This window comes from Mus musculus, chromosome 13 (genome assembly GCF_000001635.26).
Source record: "Mus musculus strain C57BL/6J chromosome 13, GRCm38.p6 C57BL/6J".
Taxonomy (NCBI): domain Eukaryota; kingdom Metazoa; phylum Chordata; class Mammalia; order Rodentia; family Muridae; genus Mus; species Mus musculus.
The window spans coordinates 111785114-111808450 of record NC_000079.6 but is presented as its reverse complement, the minus strand read 5'-3'; the positions used below and the strand labels follow the sequence as shown (position 1 = coordinate 111808450).

At 47.5% G+C, this 23337-nt stretch overlaps 1 protein-coding gene across 3 annotated transcripts in view; it reads left to right on the top strand.

The window, feature by feature from the left end:
- Map3k1 (mitogen-activated protein kinase kinase kinase 1) overlaps window positions 1–23337 on the top strand; it is a 71842-nt gene that overhangs the window by 9819 nt on the left and 38686 nt on the right. Inside the window, exon 1 of one of the 3 annotated variants that reach the window (XM_017315517.2) lies at window positions 386–12293. The exons of the other annotated variants lie outside the window; for them this stretch is intronic. The gene's annotated coding sequence lies outside the window, so the exon portion shown is untranslated. Of the gene's footprint in view, window positions 1–385; window positions 12294–23337 lie in introns of those variants that run through there. 3 annotated transcript variants of the gene reach the window in all.

The window sequence follows — 23337 nt, the reverse complement described above, 5'->3', positions numbered from 1 at the left end:
CTGCTCCCGGGGCTCCGCTCGTTGGGGGTGGGGGGGGAGCCCGCGTCCCCGAGCCCTGAAGGTCGGGCGGCGCCCGGGACGGCGTGGGGACGGGACGGGAACGTGCGGGAGAGTTTGTTATTGTTTGCGGACATGTGACAGGCGTGGAAGCCGCGAAGGTGCGGGGCTCCCCGGGCCGGGTCCTGAGAGCCCCCGCGGCGCGAAGTGAGTTTGGGGGGCTCGGAGCGCGAAGGTGACGGCGGTGGGTCTGCGCGCTGTGACAGCCTAGAGCCCCTCGGCCCCACGGGGACGCGCGCCCGCGGGCAGGTACCGGGCCGGGCTCCGGCGGCGCGCCCCGGGCGGCCGGGGGATTCCGGGGACTGCGGGGGGGGGGGGCGCCTGTCAAAGCGACGCAGGCGGACGCTGCGGGCTCGCGGGGCGGCCGGGTCTGCGGGGACTCCGTGGCTGCCCTCGCTGCGTGTCCTTGGGAATTCCTCCCGCACCTCGGGGGCTAGAGCGCCCGGTGCTGGGAGTTTGAATCCGGCTTTGAAGTTAGCTTTTGGCGGAATGCTGTGGGATCCAGGACCGGATGTGTCAGCCATTCAGCTTCAAAGCTGTGGGGACTGCGCCCCGCAGCCCCGCTGCGTGGCGGGGACAGGGACGGTGCGGGGCTGCCGCTTTGCTCGCAGGGGTCTTCCGGTGCACCAGAAGTAGGATGTGCGTAAGATAGTTTACACCAACGGCTCTTTGGCCTCGCCCTGTTTTGGCTACTGGAAAGTTTTCTGTTAGAGGAAATTCTTTTAAGTATATGATACTTAAAAAAAAAATCTGATGAAAATACACAAAAGCATAAAATCTTGATGGATGTGTGAAGTTGCTGGATATGTTTTCGTCATCGTCACCCTGTGGCCCCCCGTAGAATTTCTTGACGTTTACTGTGGGTGGAGAGTGTTTTATTGTGTGTCGAATCTGACAGTAGGAATCCTTGGTTTCGGTTAGTTATCTAAGTAATTTGACCCCCTTTTGTGCTCTGGATTGTTTAAAATCACGGTCCGTTTATTACTTGGAGGTCGTTTTCCCTCCTCCCAACCCCCAAGCCCAGTAGTAAAAAGTGTGTTGACCCCTGGCTGTGGCAGGATTGGGAGGAAGGTAGGCAGTAAGCAGCCCCGATGCAGCTTTTCTGTGTGTGTGCCCTGTGTGCACTTGTACACGTATCTTCCTCTAGGGTTTCCTGTTTCTGTGCAGATTAGATTAAAACTAACCAGAATAATTCTTAGGTGGCAACTCTTACTACAGATCAACTACAGATGAAAGAAAAAACAGTAACTCAAACTTTGAGGAATTAATTTTATCTAGTCCTGTGAGACCTGATTTTTTTTTCTATATGATAATACAGTTGGCCACACTTAAGCATTTATAAAGTCAATATAACCACCTATGAATATACCATGAGCAGCAACTGCAAAAATGACATATAGAACTTTAGTGTTGCCTCTAGAAATCAGAGGACCAAGGTGAGGGCAGGTAGAATTGAATACCTGAGTAATCTGCTTGATTTTTGCGCATTCTTCTCTCTCTCTCTTTATCTCTTTAAGCAGTGGCTTATAATTGTAAAAGCTGTCTTTAAAATAAATACTGCTAGCTAGAATTCTGTTGGTGCACCTCAAATGTTATATGTGATAGTTTCATTTGCTGTAAAATATCGATTGTCAATCCTTTTGAAATAATACTAACACCCCCCCCCCCCACACACACACACACCCCGCCTCCAGTTTTTGTAACTGGTTTGAAATTCATTTCAAATCTGCGGGTCTAAAACTTATATCATGAAGAAGGGGTTATCCAGAAATGTTGTTGTGTTTTGGGTTTCCTGTTGTGATGTTTTATTATTTTCTCATTTAAAATCTCGGGGAAATGATTATACGGCATGTAGAATCTCAGTTGAACAATGTGGTTCCCTTTTCAAGTAGCGCACGTTCATGCTTTGAAGAGGAAGATCTAATGCTGATATTTTCGGTTTGTTTTCAGTAGTAGTAGAGAGCCAAAGACCCCTCTGCATGTCTAAAGACCTAACGTATTTTTCTTTTGTTTTTTTTTTTTGTTTGTTTGTTTTTTGTTTTTTTTAATCCAGTTTCTAAACGTTGGATGTAGAAATTGAATGTTTAGAAAATACACATTTATAAAAAGATAAGCTATGGGAAATTCATTAAAGTCAAAGATTGCATGTATGTCTGCCCTCTCTCCTTCAGTAAAATAACTCAAGCCAGTGAAAGTTTGTCCTGTAAGTGGCGCCCAAGGGTTTGGGATTTTTTTTTTTCCCTTATGCCACAGAATAGGGGGCTTTTCCTTCCTAGTGACTGTCTTTGAAGAAAAATTACAGTGCTGCTCTGCATTGAACAGGCTGTTGTGAGGTTGGCAGATATAATTACTCTGTCCTATTTTTGTAGTTTCAACCAAACTATCAATCACTTTGCTGCCCCGTGAAAGAGCAAGCTATGCTGGGCCTGTTAGTGTTAGCCTCGTTTAAAACTAGCGATATTTCATAAGCCACCTCTGCTGCTCGGGCCTCAGTTTCACTTCCTTTTAGAAGCTGTTAAGCTAAAAATACCACTCACTGATCATTTGCTAGAGGGAAGGCATAAAAACATTAATAATAAACCTAAAAATAAGTCCTTTCAAACTGTGAGTTGGTGATTCTCTAACATCATAGATGTAGCCCCGGAAGTTAGCCCTGAGTGAATTCCTGAGCTCTGGGACTTAGGGTTTCTCTCCAGGTTTTGTTTTAAACTGGGTAAGGAAACTACTGTATTTTTAAAAGATTAACCTTATTAAATAGGATTCTGGAAGAGAAATATCAGAGCTAGAGTGGTTGCCAGCTTTTGTTTTCTCTTCATATCTGATCTTGGCAAGAGTGACTGGTTAACCAACATTCCTTAATATGTGATTTCCAATACACTATAATGACTCCATTTTGTGAGATAGGCAAACAGGAAGGAGCCCCATTGATTGATGCTTCTGTTCCTCTCCAAGTGTTGCATGTTGTGGAAATGGTCACTGACGTGTGGGCCTGAAGCTTGCAAAATGTGCAGAGGAAGGGGGAGAGAGAGAGAGAGAGAGAGAGAGAGAGAGAGAGAGGCTACAGTTTGCCTAGGAGGAGTCTGCTACCCTGTCCTTGACCCTGCTGGCCAATTCCAAAGGAAGAAGTCGTCAGGGAGAATGGATTATTCTGAGGAAATCTGAGGGATGTTCCAAAATGCAGTTAGTATTGCCTCTGCATTCTGCACTCGGGGCGCTTCCCTGAGCTGAGGGGAAAGCTGTGTTAAAGGAAGTGGGAAAGCGTGAATGGGAAGGTCTTGGTCCATGGCGGGCACTGCTGACCCCGTGCCTGCACTTTTCAACGTAGGATGATTTGTTTGTATCACGGGTGTCACATGCATCCTTTAGACTGGCCGTCTTCCTTGGCCCTGGCCTTTCTGTATCTTTAGTGAAAAGTTACAGTTGCTGAAAAATGTCAAGGGAACTGGTAAAGCCAGGAGGAGGTAGACAGACAGACCCTAGCATGAGCAAGGCCTTGGGTTTGATTGCTAACATATATGCAATATTCAAAACATAACAATGTCTTTCAGGCATATCTTGAGAGTATTTTTAGTCATGAAAAAGAGTCAGGACCAGAATTCAGGCAAATGACTCACCAGAAGCGGGGGCGTTAGTCTGGTACCCTCTAGACCACTAAACGTAGGAATTTTACCTATGGCTTAAAACACACTTGGCGGGTGTATGCTTTTAATACAGTTAGCTTCCTTGCCTTCTGTGCGGCTGACAGATTACATAGATCACCTTGTTTAATCGCCACTGCCGCCCTCTCAGGCATGGTAACTTGTTTGGGGAGGTAAAAATTATTTGGATGTAGAGCCCCCCCCCCCCCCGCCCCCCATGAACACTCAGCCACAGAGAGGAGTTAGGACTCGACCCAAGTCAGCCTGCCTCTGTTGCCAGCGCCTCTCATTAGTTTTTGCTGTTTCTATTTTTGTTTTCAAGTTAATTATTAAATTAATTTATGAACTTTAAGAAGGAAGTTGCTCTGTAGGAGTCGTGAGAGGACGGGCGCGGACTCTGCCCTGCCTGTACAGATCTGACACATTCTCTAACAGCCTTGCGTGGGCACAGGCATTTTACAAGTAAATACTATGTATGCCACACACACACACACACACCCCAAACCCCCTGCTCTGGCAAAGAGGATAAATGATTAGTGTTGAAAGTTTCTTAGATTTGTGCCATATTAAATCATAAGTGAAAGGAGACAAAGAAGCCCGAATAGTGTTCCCACTGTCTTAGATTTCATTCATTCAGTGTAGATGAACTTTGCGAGACAGTGGTCTGGCTGATCAAAAAAGGTCACTGGTACAGAGCCTGGGTTTCAGTTGGAGGATGGTAGAGTGACCGTGTTTTGTGATCCTATGTTAAGTGCAGAGTGAGAGATCGAGAGAGATAGTGAGAGAAATGGGGGGGGGGGGGAGAGAGAGAGAGAGAGCGCGCGCAAAATCAGTCCTCTGAACCTCACCTACAGCCTTAGGTGAATACATCCGTACCTTCCTAGCCCCTGAGGCCAGTTTTAAGTCAGTAGCTAGGAAAGCTGGCTTTGCCCCCTGCTTGGTATTCCTGCTCCTTTCCTCTGGTTGTTTGCCCTTCTCTGAGAAGAGAGGCACGCTGGGTTTGGGCAGCCTCAGCCATAGTAAACAGATACAGATCTGGTTCACACTCTGCCCGCCCGCCTGCCTGCCTGCTCTTATTAAGAGAGATGGAGACAGAGCTGCAAGTTCAGGCATGGCTTTTTTTATTCTCTTGTTCTAAGAGAAAATTAAAACAAGGGTATGGGATCCGGAAACTCAATACCTGCCAACACTGGTTTTAAACCTGGGCCCTTATTATTTGTCAAAGCAGCTCCTGATAGGAAAACAACTCGAGGGAGCGCAGGACGTGTTCCAGGGCGTGGAGTGGTCCGGTTAGGCTGTTTTTCTCTGCACCCCAGTTAATGCAGGTGCGTGCCGTGGAAAGGGTACTCAGCTCCAGCAGCATTTGAGTTGTTGGCTTGATACTATAGCCATTTGGTATTATAAACTTAGATGTGATGCGTTGCTTGGCAGAATTTTTAAGTCTTAACCGGGTGCACGGTTTAAAGTGCATGGCTGTCAGCTGGGAGTTCCTACTGTGGCCGTTGGACCTCTTGAAGGCTCGAGGAAACCCCTGGAGCCACACGGTACCAAATATACTGTCCTGTAGTTAGGATAAGAAGTCAGTTTGTCACCTGCGTGCCTATCTGTCCCGGGTATGTGTGGAGTAGGAGGGGGTAGAGGCTAGACTGTATAGGTGGGCGCTTTGCTTCCTGGTTGGCCCAAGAAATCATTAACTGATAGGTTATGATGTCACCTTTAAACAGGTCGCACAACATCCTGAACACTAGTACCAGATTGGGAATTGTAATTCCCAGCGTTGACTCTTCGTGTTTTGTACATCGCTTGGTATTGAGCAGAAGTGTGTTGGTATTTAGTAAGTAGTCATTGAAAATTCTGACATAGGATTTAAAAGCTATGATAATTAGCATATTTCAGTAACTTACAGGTAGTTATAACTGGAGCCATATGCAAAGTGTCAGGTACTGAGAAAGTGAGCTCTGGCGTCTAACGTGCCTGGTGACTCTAACGTGCCTGGTGACTTGGGAAGATGGTACAGCTTTCTGCACACATTAGCAGTTCTTCCTTGGAGATTATCTCCAGCCTTTGGGACATTAGAATTAAGTCTTCAGAATGGCTCCAAGCTTTCCCTATTCTGTCTCCTTGCGCTGGCCATTCAGAATAACTCTGGAGTTTGTTTTCCTGGTCATGACCTCCCCAGGACTGCAGACTGCACCAGAATCAAGCTGCTATTCTTCCCTAAACCAGTGCCAGCCTGTTCCTGCTCACTAAGTGCAGAAACAGGACCTAGGACTCCTCCTGGGCACCTGCCCACCTCTCCCTCAGCCTTGTTCACTCTCCCGTCATTTGCCACCTGCCTAGTCCAGGCAGCCACCCTGTGGACTGGAGAGCAGCCTTTTGCATCCTTGTGTCCTCACTTTTGCCTTCCCAGACATGTTATATGCCTGAGAGCCATGCAAACCTCACCTTAAATGCAAACCTCACCTTAGCTTCCTACCACCAGAAAAAAAGGAAGGAATTCTATTAAGTCCAAAAACTTGCTAAGGTTTTCATTGAATTACAGACCAACTGAATCTGCAGTGTTCCCTCAGCAGTCCCTGGCTGGGTGGGTTCGCTACCTCTACCTCTGCCTCTTGGCTCCATCCTGGCTCGCCCTAGTCCCTGGCTCACGCCCCTCATCTCCTCAAACTCCAAACCCTGCCTCCTGCTGGCAGTCTGTGCTTCCCATGTTCCTCTGCCTTGCTTGAGTCTCTGTCCCTCAGTACTTAAGGCAGCCTCACTGTTGAAATCTTAGTCCCTTGTCCCTTCCGTAGGGAAACTTTTCCACTTGCCCAGTCTGACTTTGTGGTGTGGTGCCCCTGTTGACGTGGTTGAGGTTTTAAAGTTAACTCCTTTGTTGACTGACTGCTGGCCCCAGAAGACTGGCCTCAGGGGACAGAGCTGTGGCTGGGTAGGAACCTAACACCAGTGGATGCTCGCTCAACAGTTTCACAGCTGTCTGCGGAAACCGAACATGAGGGACAGCGCCATGCGTGTTCAGACAAGTAGATCCTGTGTTCTTCCCTCTGGTCAGATGTAGTTGATGACCTAGCTGAGAGGGGCTCAGGCCATAAAGTATAGACTCAACCTACAGGTTCTCCATAGGCTGGCTGGAAAGTCGCTGGACTTGTAAGCAGTACCCGGTGCCTCCAGTAAGTAGGACAGCCAGTGTGTCTGGAGCATGTGTGGCTGTACTCCCCGGTTGCCTTCAGGTATAAGGAGTTTGCTCAGTGCCTAAGACTTTTCTGTACTGACTGGGTGGTTGAAAACACACACATAGGAATAAGTACGTGCATAAGGCTGTTGGGCCTTAATGCATAGCTCTTTTACCAAGTTCTCAGGATGGTGTTTAATGTTAAAATATACTTCTAGGATTTTTGTCTTTGAAAACTGGCTTCTGAGATCGATAGTCTTGGCGAGTCACTTGGGGATGAGGAGACGTCCATATTCCCATTGAAGAAAAGATTTGCTAGGCAAGCACTGTATGAGATTTCAGGCGCCTCAGACTCATGTAACAGGAACCAGACAGGAGGTAACTGAAGCCAGCAGGTCCCTTACCTAGAGCACAGTTTAGTAACTAAGAGAGAAGGCCGCAGGCAGCCAAAGGGGGCGGGGCAGGGGAGAGTGGATCTGTGAAGTCCTTTGATTTTACAAGCGTCTCAGGGCATTTGTGCAGGACTGGCACTTATTTAGGGAGTTGCAGTCTTGGTCATTTGGTGTTCCTGCCCCACAGAAGTTAGAGGAACAAAGTGTGGGCATTGCAGGAGGCAAGCAGGTTGCTTTCTGGCAAGAGGTATCAGCAGGCTGACCCCAGGCAGTGCAAGAGGAAAATTAGAATGTACATTCAGGGTCACCTGGTGTTGGGACAGTTAGCTCCGCCTGGGTAGACAGGCTTGCTTGTTAGAGCATAACCCCTTTGAGCATCATGGTTTGGGTGTCAGTTTTTCCTAAGCTGCAGAGTGAATGAATGGATTCAAGACATAAAATCACTTTGCTTTCTAACAAGTATGGTTTCTTATTTAAAGTCATTTTTTGGTCATCTTAGAGGTTGTAGCATGTGTTAAGGAAATTTTCTCAGATTTTAATGCTTAAGGTGGTGAGCCTTTCTAAGTGTCTACAGCTCTGCAGTCCAGACAGTGAATAAATGAAGTTTTCTTTGAATTACATAGAGTGGATATTGCTGATTATTTCTAGTATTTTTTTTCTAATGATATATAAACATCTTGTGAATCCTCTGTGTGGGAAACCTGCTTATTTGTTGGTCTGCAGTTTCTTTGAAATAACAATAAGCATAAAGCTGCCCCCAGTATATTCTCAGCTTTTTCCCTCGATTTCCGAGGGTCGGGCACTCAGTTCTAGCTTCCCACCCAGCATCGCCCAAACTGTAAATTACTGAAGGTTTGGGGTTAACGAGAGTCGCTTGCAAAGCGTTAATTGTGTGTGTGTGTGCTCTAGGACAGCACAGCATGGCCGTTTCTACTGCTTTTCCTCTGAGAAGCATTTTAATTGATTCTATTTGTTACTGATTTTCAGGATTTTAGTTGGTGCTTTTTTTATTGGACCTTAGATTTTTTTTTTTAAAAAGATGTGACAAGTTGGGGAGGTAGCTCAGTCATAAAGGACGCTTCACCTCTGCAGAGGCTGCAAAAAGAAAAGCAGGCAGACAGACAGACAGACAGACAGAAAAGGTGGGCCAGGAAGTGTGGGTACTATCTCCTTCTTTACGGTGCTGATGACAACCCAGAGTGTCCCACATGCTAGGCAAGGGCTCTCCCAGGAGCCAGATCCCCGCCTGTATTAGTATTCTTGAAAGGGAGGGTTGTGTCTTGGGGGGAAGGCATGAACATAGATCTTATAGGTTGGCTTTAAACTCCGTAAACCGCCTGGCTGCCCAACTGTGTCCCTCTGCGTCTGCTTCCCAGTGCCAGGACAAGTGCCACCACACCTGGCTTACTCTGAAATTATACATTTTATTATTTAGTATACTAAGTATACACCTCTCTGCCGTTTATATTACAGTGATGAAGTAAACTTCATCAATAAAATAATAAATGACATATATACATATATATGTCACTAAAGCTTAATTTGACAATTCAAAACAATATAAATATCTAAAGATAGACACCTATATGTGTATATACATACATACACATATATACATATATATACATACACTTATGCTCTTGGCTTCGTAAAATAAATATGCTGGCATAAATTGTTGTATGAAAGGGAATGTGTATTTTAAAATATAATAACACAGCCAGATTGTCCTGTGAAACCTCGTGTCAGTTTACATCCATGCCATAGTAGGGGACAGTGACCATTTTGCCAGCCTTACTAACATGGTATATTGCCACAGTTGTGTTTCATCTTCCATTTTTGTCAAGCTGGTGGGTAAAAGAAAATTTCCCACTTGAACTTGCATGTCTTTAGCTTGATCTTTTCGTTCTTGAGGCGGGGGTGAGAATCCTACATCCCCAATTCACCACATTTCAAGCTCTGTGCTGGAGAAAAAGAAAGCCAATGGGCGCCCAGAAACAAGAGTCTCTGCTGACTCAGCCGTGAGAGTGCCCTCCTCCAGTGATGGCTCTCTATATCCAGCTGTCACCTGAGGAGGTCTCCCAGGCAGGGCAGAAGGTGGCTGTCATTACTCCTTGTGCTCTGCCCTCACAGGAGAGCCTCCATGGCCTTCAGGATGCCTTCCTGGGTATATATGCTGGCACCATCTCCCTATGGGCTCTGCTCTCTCTCTTCCACCCTGTCAGCCTCACTCACCCTGAGCTGGCCTGCCCTTCTCCCCCAAGGGTCCTTGCCCTCTCAGACTTTTCTCCATCCTTAACATGAAGTGCAGTCTCCCTAATGCAGTTTAGATGCTCTGGGATGCAGCCTCCTGTCATCCCCAAATGCCACCTCCCCCATAGACACAGAAACAGAACACCTGAACCCTTCCATGGCCACTGTTTAACGCTCCTGTCTGAAGGGCTCACTCTGACTCCTCAGTGAACTATTTTTTGTATGTTTTTATTCTTTGAAATAAAGAATTATTGGTATTCTACTAAAAATACATGTGTCTATTTGTGGAAGTCAGCCCTGAGCTGTAAACACTGCCCAACTCCTTGGTTTAGAAGTTCTCTATAGTCACTGCTCTTAAAGCGTCTTCGTCTTCTCTTTGTCGCTCGCTGAGTGTGTGCTCGCTGAGTGTGTGCTCGCTGAGTGTGTGCTCATGCCTTTCAGCGCAGCAGCACCAACAGACAGAGCGGTGTCTGAAGCACACGCTGTAAAATGAATCAAGTGTTCTAACTCACCGGTGTTAACGTTTCAGACGTGCGCTGGCAGGGGAAAATGTTGGTACCAAGCCGAGACTGCCCTTGAGACTAATCCAAGGCCATCACGGGTCAGACCAAGAGGTTCAAATGCTTCAAGCAGAGAGCCTGGCTGGGCATGAGCACGTCTGTGGCAGGCTTGTGTCAGCTGCCAGGCCCCCACAGCCCCTCTCCATGAGCCTGGGGCAGCGGTCTTAGAGGAACAGAAGGAAGGGCAGTGTAGTGAGTGTGATAGCATGAGTGACCCGTGTGAGTCACCACTCTTGAGTACGGGACACCATCCCTTCAGTAACCTTGAGTGTCAGCTGTCCTATAGTGTGTCCCTGAGAGTGTGCTGCGAATATCTGCCTGGCTCGGGGACATGCCACTAAGCCCTGAAGCATTCTTAAGAGTGGGACACTCACAAGAGGCTCTCAAGAGAATCCATTGGCTAAGAGGGTGGAAAGTACAGAGGCCCAGAAGTCAATGTCAGCGTGATTAGAAATCTGTCCTGGGTAGCTCAGGCAGCCCCACCTGAATGGAGAGAGGGTGCAGATGAGGCTCAGACACCTAGGATAAGGTCCCTGGCTCTGGCCAGCTGGAGAGCTAGACAGAGATCTCCACCTGGGTTTTGTTCCACGGACCGATCCTTAGGTCTCAGTGCTTAGAACTAAATAAAAAGCCTTTGTAGCTGGACGGGTAACCACGCTGCACCAGGAAGTGGGTCAGCAGGCTCAAAGGAGGAGTTTCTGAGCTGGGAGCCAGACCTGCCAGCCACCTATTGCCATCAGGCCCCTGGGAATGAATACCACTCTGGAGTCTCCGCTTCATATCTCTGAGCTCCAAAATGGAGTGGGTGATCGTGAGACAAGATCCCTTTTAAACGTCTCTCATTAACTTTGATGCCAGCCACTGCCCATAACTGCAAAGGCTTGTACTTAGCCGCTCTTGTTTTTAGCAAAGGCCATCTGTGCACATAGTGATCATCTTGTTAGAAATTCATTTCTCCTTACTATTTTGTAAGTTTTTTTTCCACGGGGCGGGGGGGGGGAATGGAAAAGTGTAGCTTTTCGATTCTGCAATGTGGGGTGAAATAGCTGTTAGTCTGGTGGCAGGCTGAGGTCCTGGAAACCCCTGCTCTGTGCTGCTCACGTGCAACAGACCCAGGAAGGAGTGGCAGGGAGCCCCTGAGGCCACTCTGAGCCACAGCTTTCAGACTCAGACTGTCCCCGCCCAGCTCAGGCAAGACTCCTCCTCCTCTGAGAGTCCTGACCCACTTCCTGGTGCGCTGCAGGCACTGTAGCTGACCAGCGCTCTCAGCTCTGTGAAGTTTAGTGTTTGTTTTCCTGACCCCAGGTCGTCCTTCAAATTCTTGTTCCTTTCTGAAATTTAATTTTGAAAGTTATTTTTTGTGGCTAAATTTATTGAAAGTTTGTTTGTTTGTTTGTTTTTTAATAAACTCTTGCGGTTTCAAACTGTTTATCACCCGTGAAGAGAAGCTTAAAGTACTATAAAGAGAAGCAGTGGAAGGTAACACATGGCCACATACACCTGTAATCTCAGTGCTCAGGAGGCTGAAGGGGAGAGAGTGTTCCAGGCTAGCCTGAGGGACATAGTGAGAGATCCTGTGTACACACACACACACACACACACACACACACAGAGACATTGAGGCTGCTCATAACCCACTGCTGAGCAGTGGGACCTTAGCAGGAATTGCTGTTTGTCTCAGATTGGTGGTGAAGAACACTTGAGACTTCCTGCTTCTGCAAGCCCGCCCCTCAGTGTTGCAATGTTGCCATCAGATATAGAGATAGGTGGCTGGGGCCTCACTGTACGTTCCCAGCACGTGATTTCCAGACCAGGCTGGGTGAAGGGCAGAACATTTGTTACAGATTGATTCCCGAGGCACCATTCTGAACCTTTGTGTCAGACTGTGATGACTGGCTGTAGGTTCTGTCGCTAGGGGATGAGGCAGCTGGACTGTCAATCTGCACAGCGCACACTTGGGCCTCTCCTGCAGTCTCCAAAGTGGAGAGTGAGCCACTCCTCCTCCATCCCGAGAGGGTTTGCTAGGAGACCTCTGACAACAGCGCCAAAGACCTGGGAAGAGAACCTCCCCTCGTGGGCATAGGCCCAAAAGATTTGGCGTCGGAGAGAAAAGGCTAAGCTGAAGAACTTGTTACTTTCTATTCTACCTCCTTCCTGGGCCAAGTTTTGTTGATACAAAGTCATTAGCATCTGAAGTCAGCTTCTCTCTGAATCCAGCAACTTGGTAAGAAATGCATCTGGCATTTTATTGTACAGTATAATACTGTATACATGTTGATGGGTCCCCCTGTCCCCCCAAAAATGCTAGATGTCCCAGATCTTAATCCATGCAAGTGAGTTAGCAGAAACCTCGTATCCAGGGCTGGGGATGTAGTTCAGTTGGTACTGTTCTAGTCTTCCTGAAGCTCTGGTTCCATCCCTAGCACCACACCTGGACACCTAGGGGCCTAGCCTGCACCCTGGCTGTTCAGGAGGTGGAGGCCTAAGGACCAGAAGTTCAAGGCCACCCTGAGGTGCCTGAAACCCTCTAGAGATCCTTTTACAGGGGTCAACTAATACCATCTGTATATCAGATATTTACAGTTCATAACAGTAGCAAGATTACAGGTGTGAAGTAACAGCAAAATACAAGTTTATGGCTGGGGTCCCACAACCTGAGGAGCTGTGTTACAGGCCTGCAGCACCCCTGCCCGGCTGGTTGGTTCTGTCTTTTAATGCTTGTGATTACCTACCTTAAACTCTCTGTCCTTGTTCATTGGGTTCCCTCTGCCCCAGCTATTTCTTTTTGTGTGTATTTAGAGCACATGAGTTAATTTTATAATAATCAGAAATGTTTTAAATCACAAAACTAGCCCAAAGCCAGAAAATTTTGCACTGTTGGCTGCTGATTTTTTTTCTGATTTTGATGCTAATGTAATGCTAATCTTCTGTTTGTTTGCTGTTTGGTTTTTTTGTTTGTTTAAGTGTATTAATAAGAAGCATCGATGCTCAGATTTGCATGATTTTTAAAGGGTCTCAGCTTAGGAATCTGCTTTAAATATTGATTCATTCTTTCACCAATACTTAGGTAGTCATTAAGTCCAAATCTTTTTATACATATAAAATGCTCTTTCTTTAAATAATTAAAATTGTTTCAGAAATCTCATCACTTGCCACTCTTAATTTGTGCCTTCTTGAGTCTCGCCTTCTTGTCTCTTCTTGAGTTTCTTTGATTCACTGTGAACTGAGTTCAGAGAATGCGATCACTGCAGAGGCTGGCCTCTCTCACAGGCTTCTGTCACCTGGGATCTCTACCTGGACCTGAGGGATAGGCCTTCTAGCCCTGTGGCTTTCATTGGCTCCAAACACACAGGACTATTTTGGAGGTTTTCTCTCTCTCTTTTTTTTTTTCGTTTTTGTTTTTGTTTTTGTTTTTCGAGACAGGATTTCTCTGTATAGCCCTGGCTGTCCTGGAACTCACCCTGTAGAGCAGGCTGGCCTCGAACTCAGAAATCCGCCTGCCTCTGCCTCCCAAGTGCTGGGATCAAAATAGGGAAAGTGAGGTTGCGTGGTACCTGCGTAGCCCAGGCTGAAGCACATGCCCGGGGGTTCAGATCCCTCACAACGGTCCCCATAAACAAGCCATGCTCAGGAGGGCATTGAGCAGCCGCAGCCCTGGGTGTGGAAGCAGCCATAGGCACTCCTTTCAGGCTGGAGCAGGAGAGAGAGCTGGGAGATGGAGAGCAGTCCCCAGAGCCAGTGAACTTCAACTCGGAACCCTCTTTCCAGGGAATTAGACCTTGAGAGAAGAGAGGAAGAACTCTCCCCAGAAGCCCTTGGGCCTCCAAATCTGTTTTCTGCTTGTGACAAAAAGATCAGACCCAGTCTCAAGTGAGGTAGAAGGTGAGGACCAACCCAGGAGGCCCCCGAGCTTCCGAATGTGCACAGGCCACAGATGTTCCCACACCTACACGTGGGCGACTCGCTCAGACCTGTAAAAACTAAACACAGTTTTAGATTTAAATGTGTCTACTGTGATGTGCAAGAAACTAGACTCCAAATGTGGTTAAATTTCCTTATTACACACTCAAGGTTTTGTGGAATTGTTTTGGTTTTTTTTTTGGTTGGTTTGTTGGTTGGTTGGTTTTGGGGTTTTTCGCCAGCAGAATGAGAGATGTGTGGGTGTATGCAGTCATTAAAGGTAATTGTTAGCACCTGTGGAGCGCTTTACCTTGCTCTGAGAGCTTGTCCAAACTCTGACTCTCATGCGGCTCACTCTGGTGTCACAGATGGGAATAATTCAGGAGGCTGGGTGGGAAAGGAAAGAGCGGTAGCTCCGAGCCTGAACCGTCCCTCTGCCCATAACCCAGTGACCTGTGCGCGCGCGCGCACACACACACACACACACACATACACACACACACATACACACACACAGAGAGACACACATACACACACATACACACACACACACACACATACATACACACACACACACATACATACACACACACACATACATACACACACAGAGAGACACACACACACACACGCATACACACACACATACACACACACACACACACATACATACACACACACACATACACACACACACACACACACACACACACACACACACACACAAGGAGCGTCCTGCTCCCTCAGGCGTTTGGAAAGTCACTTAATGAACTAGCCCCAGCATAGCTTAGGCTACCCCAAGAGAGCTAGTTTTCTCTTCCAGCAGTTTTCATTTTAAATTCATTTCAGACCAGTATTTCCCCTTTTGGTATGTTTGAGTTGTTGGTCAAGCCTCTTAACTTGTTGACCTGAAGATAATATCTAAGACCAGCAGCCCGTGTAAAGTTCTGCCTAAATAGAGCTCAGGTCATTTATTCTCTTATTGATACTTGTTCCACTACTGAAGTAAGTTTATGCCTGCGCCTGCCTGTCTGCCGAGTGTTCAGGGGGCATCTTTGATCATTAAAAGCCCTTAGTGTCTCTGAACTCAGTCCTCTGCCATCCCTGCAAAGGAGATGATCTTTGAGTTTCTAACTATGGAGAGGGTACCCAGACAAGACCAAGTCTTAAGGGAAGGTGCACGTTTTCAGCCTGTGTTCCTCGTGTTGCGTTGTCTTATTTCCTTCGGTGCGGATCATGTGTTTGTCACACCCTAAATTTTATACATTGGCTGCCTTAACTCAGTGCGTGACTGGCATGGTTGGCTATGTGGATGCCACCGTGCCAGAGACTCAGACATTCCCCACGTCCAAGCTGGAGCTCTGGAGGTCCACCCGGTGCGATGCCTGGCTCTCCGGCTGCTTCTTGATCGCCCAGAGCTAGTCTCACATTGAACTCTTGGAGAAAGCCGAGGCATGTGGTCCCCTCGGGGATGACAGTCTCCTGCCTGTGCTGCATACGATACTCCTTGGAGAAAAAGAACTTGTGTAAAGTTGATCTCACGTCCCGCTACACTCATAGTAATTTGCCTTCAGGACTGTTTCCTCTGATGTCACTTTCCTAAGAACGTGACTGACAGACATGCTGCCGGGTGGAGAGATGAATGGATGGTCCCTAATGACAAATGGGATTCCTTGATAGGTAGACCAGACTCAGGTCAGCATCTCTGAAAGGGCAGCAGGGAACCCATCTGGCTGCTTCCTAAAAGCCAGTACCTCCTGGACGAGAGCCGAGGGGACCTGGGACGTTGCCAAGTGAGGGACACAGGAGAGGCCGAGAAGAGGACTTTCCCAGAGAGCAGATGGTTGGTAGCAAATGAGGGTCACAGGGGATGACAGGGACTGTCCCCAAGACAGGGCAGCTTATGGAGTGATGGAGTGGTAACTGCTGGACTTCAGTGTGGGACAGAAGGCAGGTGAGCACAGGCTAGCTCTAGGCAAGCCTGAGGAGGAGGGAGGCTGCAGAGAGATGAAGCCAGATGGCTTGCAAAGGCTACGCATCTGGGGGCTGGTAGGTTGGCTTATGTCTTAAGACGGATTTTCACAGGTTTTTGAAGTAGAGTTTTGTTTGTTAAGTAGTGGGCGTGCTTTTCTGACACATTTCTCCTGGAGGAAGTTTAGGCGGGGCTTGATTGGGAGTTAGTAGGAAGCCGTTTATGGTGAAATGTTTGCCATAATAAAGACATGAAGTATGTGCATAGGAGTTTTTCTGTCTCGGTTCGAGGTGTAACACGACACAGGCTCAGCAGATTCATTAAGAATGGGCTATGCCAGACTCTAGGAACACAGCAGTGACAACACAAACTCCCAGCCCTCTCAGGCCTCGCATCTTAATGAAAACGTTGGGTTCTGCGTGCGCCCTGACCCATCACTGGGCTCTAGTCACGTGGCTCTGTGCTGTTTGGGGTTTTTTCCTGTTTTCTTGGACTTGTGTTAGAATGTTGTAAATGCCTGCTTTAACACTTCAGTCCGTTGTTCTGTGATCCTAACTGTCCTTTCAAATGAGCTTGTGCGGGTACCGTCTATCCGTTTTTGCGGCTTTCGCAGCATGCGTGTGCCTGGTAACAGTTAAACTGGGCTATTGGAGAAGCAGAGGGTGGCAACACCTAGTGTGTGATCTCTGAGTACTCCAGAAATGAGTAGAGCATACCAAAGTCTCAGTAATTGTTTAGACAAAACAGTATGAGACATACAGAAACACTTTCTGTAGCTTTCTCTCTTGCCCATGGGTAGCTTTCTCGGATGGACAGTGTAAAAACGTATCTATAAGATAGGGGAGTTTTATTTGATTGTTCTGTTTTGGGACAGAACACCGGTAAATAGTCCCGGCTTGTCCCCTCCCTCTCCTGGGCCTACAGTACAAGCCTGCCCAATCACCCAGTTTACTCCTTTGGCTTTTGTCTTGGTTTCTCTTGTGGTGCTGGGTAAGCAAGTATCACACCACTGAGCTATATACCCCAGCTCCAAAGTGCAGTCGGGAATAATGAACAGAACGGACCAAGTCTTGTGGCTTGGTTTAATTCATTTGTGTCTTTTAGTCACGTGCTTTTTTTTACCTACACCTTGGCTGTGTATCTTTGCCTGTCCCGCAAGTCTTGGGATAAACTTGGAAGCTGCGGAACTCAAAGCGCCGCTACTGCAGTAAAGAGAAGCCTGTGTGCTTAAGGACAAAAGACGGGACTGGGAGACAAAGCCGCTGGTGCAGCCACCTGAGTGTCTGCCTTGTTTTCTCTTAATTTACAGAGGCTTTTCCAGAATGGTGCTGGAAAACCGTATATCCACACTCAGACTGAAACTAGGCCTTTCACCTTGTACCAAACCACTCCAGAGTGAATCAGAGGCCTTAACGTGGACCTAATTGCTTTAAGATATAACGTAGACAAGACTTCCTGAATGGTCTGCAGTGGCTCAGAAGATAACTACAAGAATTAGAAAAGCTCCCACAACATGTTTCCCCCGCTGCTCATTGACAGAGTGAATACCTAGTATATATAAAGAACTAAGACTCATAAAAATAACCCGGTCAATAGTTACACAAATGAGTAGGCGGCTCTCAAAAGAAATACAAATGACCAGCAGGTGAACATGCTGAACATGGAAAAATGTCAGTATCCATAACCATTGGAGAAGTGCAAACCAAAACTCCACGGAGCTGGGTATGGTAGTGTATGGGTGTGACCCCAGCAGAGGGGAGTATAGGAGGAGGAAGGTTAGGTCATCCTCACTTACATAGTGAGTTCAAGACCAGCCTTAGCTACGTAAGACGACACTGTCTTAAAAACCCAAAAGGAAAGGCTGTTTTGAGATTCCTGCCTCTGGGAAACCAGCACCTGCAGCTGAGTTGGGGGCTGTGGCCTGCCGGTAGGAATGTTAACTAGTTTAACCACTGTGGAAGCCAGCGTGGAGGTTCCTTAGACAAACACAAGCAGAATTCCTGTGTGATCCAGCTGTCCCACCCCCAGCAGATTCCTAAAGAGTCTTAAGTCAGAATACAGCAGAGTTATCTACACTCTCTGCAAGGTAGACAGCCAGTTTAGGCGCCCATCCGTGGATGACGAGGTAAAGAAAGCGTGCTGTCAGCATACGCAAGGCAATTCTATTCGGACACAGAAAAACGGAGCCATGCTGTCTGCAGGAAAATGCACAGATGTTAAAGTAAGCAGGACTCAGATAAATACGGCATATTTTCTCTCTTCTGTGGAATTGTGTGTGTGTGTGTGTGTGTGTGTGTGTGTGTGTGTGTGTGAGTGACATACACACACGGGCCCCAAAGTAGAAAGAGGACTATTTGATAGGAAGGGGGCCAGTGGGATGAGGTATCGGGAGGGTAGTGGTGGACATCAGAGTATATTACACACATGTATGAAATGTCATAAGAAAGCCCACCACCCATACAGTTACTATGTGCAGACAGCATTGCTTGCTTCCTGCCAGCTCTATCTTACCCTGTGTCTGGGTTCGCAGTTCCTGCACTTGCCATCCCTGGACACCACCCCCCTGACTGCCTTAGTTCTCCACTGCCTCCCAGGTTGCTTGGCTGAGACGGCACAGCTGTCCGCCTCCCCGACACAGACTCTTGGATCTTCCTCGGGGCTGTGTTTTGTCACTAACTTCAGGAAAATCAAATTAACTAGATCACATGGGCAAGTTTCAAGCAATGGGAAAGCCCCCTGACTAAGGACAAATGATCTGGACTCAGGGTGGTTTCTTGCTAATCCTGCCTTGGTGTTTTCCTGGGGCCAAATTCTGTCTCTTTAAACCTCTTGCCTAGCATCTGACCTCCCTTCTCCATGCAGCGCCCCTCAGGGCACAGCAGATGTTTCTACCAGAGAAGGATCTTTTTGGTTCGGAGGCTCCTACAGGAAGGAAGGGCATTTTTTTTTCCTTCACAAGCATCTGCAAATACCAGGGGCATCCGTTAGCACTGCTTGTAAACTGAAAGCTGAGTAAGACAAATCTTGCCCTCAGGTAGACCCAGTCCGAGGAGGACAGTCCACCCTACTCAGCATGTACTTGCCTAGTCCATCCCTTGTGCCAACCTTTCTAGTAAGACAGTGATAGTAGACTTGAAACCCACTTCTGTCTTCATTCCCAGTCTGGTGGTAGGGACAGACAGACGAGTGAGGAGCTGTGTGCTGAGGAGGCTGGAGGAAGGTTCTCTGCACTGTTACAGGGGCTGTAGCCTGAGGGGAGCTCAGTTAGTGTCTAGGGCAGTATGGGGTGACTGACCATAGGGCCTTGGAAATGTGAGCCCATAGGCTGATAAAAGGGGTGGGGCTGAGGGGGTCTAGATGGGCCGCTCATCAGTTAAGAGCACTGTTGATTCACTCCGGTCCCAGTTAACTGTAACTCCAGTACCCTCTTCTGACCTCCTCCGGTACTTAAGCACACTCCGGATGCGCCTATGGACATGCAGGCAAAACACTCTCCCTTCAAAGGAATAATTCCAATTAAAAAAAAAAGTCCGCCGTGCCCCAGGGAGCACTGCATGAAGGGAGCACGGGCACCAGTCCTGGGGGGACACACCTCGGGAGAGCATGGTAGGGTTAGCTTTTGTTCTCCCTTCCCTCGTGCTAGGAAAACTCAGGTTCTATCAGAACACTGCCAAGTGGTTTTCATGTTTCAGTTTGAAAGTCTTGAGGCTTAGAACTGTGTCGTCCGTTATCAGCCTGACTGAGAGTTAAGTGAGATTGCTGTTCCTGACAGAGAGCATTGGCTGACCCGCGTGCTCACGAAGGAGTCGCTGTTGGTTTAGTGGGAATAATAGTTTCTGTCACACTCTCGCCCAGTACACGGTTGTTGTTAAAACTGGAAAGTGGTTCCGACGGGAGGTTTAGAAGCACGCACCCGACAGTCATGAGTCAAGCCCTGCCAGCGTAAAGCCATAGAAGTGTGATCCTGCTGAGTCATCAAAAGTGAAAAGACACTGGCACTTAGGACGGCTTCAGGGTGCCCCTGAGGTGAGGAAGGCATACTTAGGAAGACCTTGACTCCAGCTATATTTGGGGCAGGATGTCAGAGTGAGTGCTGCTTCTGTTCGAAGTGATTTGTGGGCAGGCTACCTTTGCTATTAATAATCGTCTAAATTACATTTTTAAGGAAAGAGCGCCCCCTACCGAGCAAAGCGTCGTTTTTCCTGATCCCCTTCCCTTCCTGTGACCTTCGGGTTTTCCAGACAAGGCAGTCAGCTCTAGTTGGTTCATCTTGCAGTAAAGGGGCAGCCGGCAGCCAGGATGCTCCTAACACCATCTAAACAGCACTTTGCACGTTTCAGTGTCCCAACCAACTGGCTCGTCTCATGATGGACACATTGGCAGAGAAGAAGAGAACTATTCTAAAGAGTGACTAGGGAGAGTGACATATGGCATGTGGCTGGGGCCATGATCTACTGGGAGCTGCACTCTCAGGGGTGGGGCTGCTACTGAGATGATCCTGTTACTGAGATGATCCTGTCACTGCAGGGATTCCTGGGATCCACCTGCAAATCCAGACCTACGGAGGAGTGCGATCCACCTGGGCCTTTTCAGTCTCAGGGTTTTAATAATAAATAGTGTGCTCTCTGCTGAGAAGCTGAGACATGGACGCTTAGCAAACATGCCAGCGTCTTAGCTAAGGAATGCTATTTCATAATTTTGTAGTCATGATTTTTAGAGGGTTGATACACTTTTGGTAACATGGCTTAATTAATTACTTGGCATGTATCTTAGATTTTCCACTTTGCTGAACTATACAAGCATCTGGTAATTTTTAAGGGATATGTAACCTACGGGCTGAATTGATCCGTACTTGCGACATGTTCCTCTGTATTATACAGCCTGTAAAAGGATTTATATCAAGATCATGAACTAATTAATACAACTACAGGGGCTGGCGAGATGGCTCAGCTGTGACAAGCATTTTTGCTCTTGCAGAGGACCTGGGTTTGGGTCCCAACACCAAGATGGCAGCTCACAGCCATCTGTAACTTGGGTTCTGAGAGATCTGACACTCTCTTCTGGCCTCCATGGGCAGTACTCAGACACATGCAGACACACACACACACACACACACACACGCACGCACATACACACACACAAATAAATCTTTTAAACCCACAACTTTAAGGAGTTAGAACGTGGTATAGAATGTGTGTGTGTGTGTGTGTGTGTGTGTGTTGTGTGTGTGTGAAGTCAGAAGCACCAAGTGTAATTCACAGGAGTCCAGTCATTTGTTTTGTTGTTGTTTGAGCTTAAGATATATCTTGAAATGACAGATGCCTAAATAATGAATATTAACTGACCGAATAGCTAATAGTCATGAGAAGATGGTTTTAAAATTATAAAATACTCGGTTATGGCAAAAGTTATACTTTCAGATTAGCCCTCAGAAGCTAATGTGAGCCAGGGGTAGCGATGATCCCAGCACTTGGAAGGGAAAGCTGGGCAGGCAGGCAGCTCGAGGCCATCCTTGGTCACAGTGGGTTTTAACTGATATATGCGACCCTGTCCAAAAGTGAGAAATAAGCCATAATTTCATGAGTTGATACAAATTAAGCATTTCTGGTAATGTTATCCCCGGTTCTTGGCAAAGTAGGCCAGGTGCCCACAAAGAGGCCTGTGCTAGAGAGTTGGACCTCAGTGTAGGATGTCACTGTGGCTGCACTGCCACCAAGCCTGGGCAGGCGCTCCTAGCCCCCCTCCAGCCCCTGATGCTCTCCAGTTCCCTGCACGCCAATATGGAGAGTGGCTCTGTGTCTTTTAAGGGATGACATTGATGATGCAGTTAATCTTCTATGAGACCGCAACAGTAATGTTTTCGTGTAAAACAGCCTGGAAACCCATGCTTTGCACTCGCTACTTAACAGCTTGAATGTTCTTAACAGCTTTAGATGTCTCTAAGAGAGCTTTGAAACGATGCCCATGCCTAGTAACTAAGTTAGTACTGTTCTTAAAATCATCAAGCATTGAGTGTCTTCCCGGGCCGTGTTATCACAGAGCGTGTGTGATCCACATAGCTTCTGACCAGATGGAGATCATGTAAGAGTCCCACGTTTAAATATGCTGGTCACCAAGGTTGCTCTAGGAAGCTTTGTTTCTGATGCCGTGTCCTCGTGCCGTAGGGAAATTGCACCTGTCATTTGACAGAAATTATATGATCCTAGTACCCACACTGAACAGACCCAATCCCTGACTCCTGAGCCCAGAAGAGCCTCCACCATAGTCTTCATGTTCTTCATGTTTCTAGCCAAGTATTACCTTCCGAACCCGATGGGAAAAGGCGGCAGTGGGGTGGGTAATGGTTCTATTTGGTGCTTTCATGTATGCAATAGTAAGTATTGCATACATGAAATAGTATGCAATAGTATATATGTATGTATACATATACATTCACATATATATGAAGCATCATGGTTTAGGTGGAAGGGGAGAAAGCTTTGAGGACAGAAAGACCTGGTTTTAAAGCCCCCAAATTCTCTCGTAACTGAGAGCTCATAGACTACTTAACCTTTTTGTAAGAGTCTATCCTCAGCCATGACCGTGAGTCTTGGCTGTGCTCAGACCTGGAGCAGCACCTGGACCTGAGGCAGTCTCCACAGCACAGTGTAACAGCAGCAGTGTTCATAGTTCTAGTAGTCCCTGTCTCCCCATTTTACTTACACAAGAGGTCAGCAGGGGGAGGCGTGAAAGTTAGCTCCCTCCAAAGTACCCTGTATACAGACCATGCTCTGGAACCGCCTTACGGAACAGTAACCCCGCTTGACGGTGAGGCGTGTTGAACAACTTGGACCTCAGTTACATGGCGAGTAAGATTTGACCCTAGGCGGCCTGGCTCCAGGGCTCACACCCCGTGGTCAGTGAGTTCGCATCTGACCTTGTCTCCCCCATCCTCGGAACACGCATTACAAGAAATGCGATCTCTGCTGTTGCATATATGAGTAACGTGTATATACATTTTCCTGCCAAGTCCAACCTGTTAAGTGTTGTTGTCTCTTGGATGGAAACTCCCTGTGTTTCTCCGGGCTTTGGTGCCTCTCTTCCCTGCGCACATGCACACCTGCACCCCAGAAGGGAGGCTTCCTTCTCCTCCTCAGCGCAGCTGAGTGGGCGACTGTGGTCTGTTGCTTTCTTTCTGTCTTTTCTGGAGATTGAGACTCCTCTAGCTGTCAGATCAGCCCCGTCCATCGGCCGTGATGGCCTTTCATCCTCCTCCAGGGCCTGATGTCCAGTGTTCTCTGACATGATTGGGTTATAAGTCAGCCCCTGCCTGCGCTAGGCTGTCCATGCTGAAGGCTAAAGGCTCACCGGTGCTGTCTTTCAGACCCCCAGGGTCTGTTACCAGGAAAAGAGAACA